The sequence below is a fragment of the Octopus bimaculoides genome, chromosome 8, assembly GCF_001194135.2.
Source record: "Octopus bimaculoides isolate UCB-OBI-ISO-001 chromosome 8, ASM119413v2, whole genome shotgun sequence".
In the NCBI taxonomy this organism is placed as follows: domain Eukaryota; kingdom Metazoa; phylum Mollusca; class Cephalopoda; order Octopoda; family Octopodidae; genus Octopus; species Octopus bimaculoides.
Window position 1 is genome coordinate 47,531,414 of NC_068988.1, and position 4,171 is coordinate 47,535,584.

Sequence of the window (4,171 nt, forward strand, 5' to 3'; positions counted from 1 at the left end):
TATATATATATATATATATATATATATGTAAATATATACATACAGATACATGTGCATGTTCGAAAGAATGAATCATTCTCGTATAGAATGAACTATTCAATAACTTAATCATTACAGCGAGTTATGTTACTATATTGGTGACTAGTCTACGAAATGGTTCACGTTTTGATTACGTTCAAAACTAGTGACCAGATTCAACATAAATACCCATAAATACTAAATATCTCTATGCCTTCTTCTTGGAGAGAAGGCAAGGAATCAGCCAGTTGTGCAACATTAAACAGTTCTAAGAGAATAAGTTAAAAGTGTGAAGTTGTGATATTGAAGCGTATATAGCCATGGCTGATCTCTGAACTTATGCACAAGTTATTTTGTGAGCAGTAAGTATCGACCGGATATTAACAATTAGTCTGATAGCCATATGCACGCTCATACACATACTAGGTTCAATTATTTTTTCTGAACATACTATACACGTTTACGTGCGAGCATACATATATTTATCTATAGACAACTGTAGAAATATACATATATAAATGTAAAGGTAAAATGACCTCCCAGCGTCATACCGACTTCATATGTATTACTCAGCTGGATGGGACGCCGGTCTACCTCATGATTACTCAATTTTTCTAGCTAAGTGGACTGGAACAATGACGTTTTTCGCTCAAGAACACAACGAGTCACCTGGTCTATGAATGGAAATCACAATCTTACGATCAGGAGTCTAACACCCTAACCACTAGGCCACGCGCCTCCACTAAACATGCATACATACCTAGATGTATTGAAAAAATCGATGATAAGTTATGTGTGTGTTGTATTTGTGTGTGTGTGTGTATGTGTGTATATGTATGAGTTCTCAGCACCACTTTGGTGGATAAATGATCTTTATTGGGGGAGCATGGAAGACTATCATTGGTTTCATTTTGAGAGAGATCTCTCTGTACAATCATTCAAGTCTATATCTTGGGATGTTGGTGTTCGTCTACCCTTCCCAAAATCAACTCAATGGTAGTCCTATCACTTTACAAATAAAAACAAAAGTATACATATATTATCGAACACACCTATACGATGCACCTGATTAGCTTGTTCACCGGTAGGCTGCTTGTTGACGCGTTAGGGATGGCTCTCAAAGCGCCTGGTGTTAGAACACTTGAGGGCACAGGCAATCGACAAATCTCACCCCGACTTCCGTTCAAGAGCGATGGATATCGATCTCTCTTTCTTTTTTCGGGGGTGGTCTTTTAAACATTACGTACCTGAACCAAATTGGAGATGAGCTGAATTGCCTGTCCATGACTATGTGTGAAATGATGTAAAAAGCATCAGTTCTAAAACCACTGCCTGTCTACTACTTTTTGTAGATAGTATTTGAGGGTGATCAGTTTCCTTGTGAGTGTTTCTTGGCGGCAAATCTCATAGAATTTGGATTACCTATCATGCTGTCGTAGCTGATGAATCGAGAAATCATTTTTAGCTTCACATTTGCTGATAATGTCCAACTGTCTTACCTTTTCCCTCAGTCTTTTTATGTTATTTTGGAGGGAGGTAATCTCTTTTGGGTTAGAAGTATCCTTTGGATTGGTTTCTTTTACTCCCATCTCCTGGTGCACACTTAATGGGGCACATTATAGCAAGACATTTATTGTCCAAAACATGGGAGCTTGAATTTGAATCACTTCTCTGGAAATTTCATCGATCACAGATGACATCAGTTCGTTGGGATTTTACTGAACTCGTGTCGGTATCGTTCTCCCATGCAGTGCTTTATGTATGTAAGCATGAAGTTCTGTTTGAACTGCGATGCAAGCTGTAATTTTAGCATTTTATATTCCAAACCGTTATGGTGAAATCGTATGTGGTTGCCACATATTTGTGTAGTGGAGTGGTGGTGGTTTGTTATTGTAATGGTCGTGCTTCTTGATGTCCACAGCCTTTCCGCGGAAAACTTTACTGTGTTGGTAATATGATTATTATCACGTATGCAATTTGGCTGAGTGGTTTTGTTTGTTAGGGTGGCTTATTTCTTTCCAAAAAATGTAGCTTGTGGTATATTTGATGTTCTGAAAAAATTAAGACTATTGGGTATTTCTTATCCCAATATTAAGTCTCTTCGTGTGGCCTACCGAGGAGTCTTCGCTAGCCTTTCAGTAGAACTGGAATGGGTCTTGGTTCAGTTCAAAAGTCCACTGGAATTTTTATCGATAGTTCCGCGATCTGCAATAGCTGACTCCGGCTTCTTACGTCGTCATGGCGCATGTGTTGTAATTTTCCACCTGGTATATTTCACTATTTGCTTGCAGCTACGAAATTTTCGAAAGAGTTTGTATTTACTCAAAGATAGCTATTTCTTTTAAGAGATATGTATGAATTACAAAAAATTATGGTAAAAATTTATGGGACATAGTATTCATTATCAAAAGGAACGAATAGTCTTTCATACCAGCTTGTCTGTATTGTACCATATTATGCATGCATGTATGTATATATGTATATATGTATGTATGTATGTATGTATGTATGTATGAATGTATGTATGTATGTATGTATGTATGTATGTATGTATGTGTCTGTGTCTGAAAATTTCTTTGAACAGGGCGACTTTGATAACCATTCAACGCTTGGGGTTTGTTGACATGTAAATTAGTTTAGATGTTTAAACATGACCGTGTTTATACATGTGTGTATGTGGTGGGGGAGTAAATTTACACCCATGTAGTAAGTCTGCATGCTACGTTTAACGCACAAGTAGCATTCTTTATTCCAACTTCTGTGTGTGTGTGTCTACGTGTGTTTATAATATTGGCACGCATGATTACTTGTGTGCTTATGCTCAACCAAGGAAACTCAGAAAGAGAATTCTTGAAATATTCTGCATATTTTCGCTGTACTATTAATCTATTTTATTTGTGGAAAGCGATTCATTTATCTTTGTTCTTTCTTGAAGAACTCTAGAGATTCCTTGCACAACGTGGTGAAACGAATTTCGGTTGCAGTTGCACGAAGAATAAGAATTAACATCACAGATTTATTATGACAATTATCATAATAATCACTTCCCTTCATATTTTTCGTATTATCCTTAACTTTACTTCTCTTACACTTAATTAACTAATTCTTGTTCCTCATTAAGAAACCTCAAGCTTATTGATTTTTAAATTATTTCATCGCTTTATTTATTCAGCATCTTCACTAAATTTATTATTTTATCAAATCATTAATTCACTAAATTATTAATTCGTTACACACATGCTTCCCCCTTTTTCCATATGTGGCAAACACATTTGCAATTCTTTGTGTCGTTGTGACCTAATGGCATCACTCTTGCTTTCCAGATTGTGCCTTCATCTCAGAGTGGGAGTCAACGTCGTAAGATAAAACATGTCTTTTATTTCAAAATCAATCATATTTACACTTATACTTAAAACTTTTCCATTTAGTGATTGAATTTTTCAGTGATTGATTTTTTTTCTTTAAACTCATTTCAATACGCTAACCACCTACTTTCCGTGAAGTTCCTGTCTGATCATCTTCTTCGTGTTTTTCTACTCTCCAAAGCCGTTGTCAACTGTCTTTGTTCACATTTTCCAACACCTCTATAATTTCTTCTTTATCACTCACCCTCACGTTTTTTCATGCTCCTCATTTTCTGTCACCCGTTCTGTTGTTTTAACACTGTTTAGATAAATAATATCATCTATTATCATCACACTTTTGGTATGTGGAATATTCGTTGATAGATTCAATCAAATAAATTCAATTAATGCAAAGCTTGAAATAGTAGTAATATCAAAACCCCACAGCATGTAATTGTAGAAACTCTATTAAATGCCAACTTAATGAAAACTACGTTATCAATTACTTGGTATACTGTGTCAGGGTTGACTGAATAATGGTACCAGCCAAAAACATTTAACATATTCAAGACACGATTGTACTCGCAAAGACATTCCTTTTCAACCGCCCCGCCAAATTAAATCTGCGGGATTTTTGAACTGTATTTCGATATTAATGAAAAATGTTGACATAAGTTTTATTTAAACGTGGTTTATCCGTGCTTTGGAATCTATTTCCGGAGCAGCATGATCACTGATGAACGAAGTTTGTTATCACCGTACGAAAGAAAATATTTTACAATTACTGGTGAAGAAAACCAACTTGAATT

General features: G+C 35.7%; 1 long non-coding RNA gene across 1 annotated transcript in view; it reads left to right on the plus strand.

Annotated features, from left to right (window-relative positions):
• LOC106867175 (uncharacterized) overlaps positions 1-3,584 on the plus strand; it is a 10,420-nt gene extending 6,836 nt beyond the window's left edge. The window contains exon 4 of the long non-coding RNA XR_001409114.1: positions 3,342-3,584. This is a non-coding gene — a long non-coding RNA (uncharacterized LOC106867175). The remainder of the gene's footprint in view (positions 1-3,341) is intronic.
• Positions 3,585-4,171: the final 587 nt, after the last annotated feature.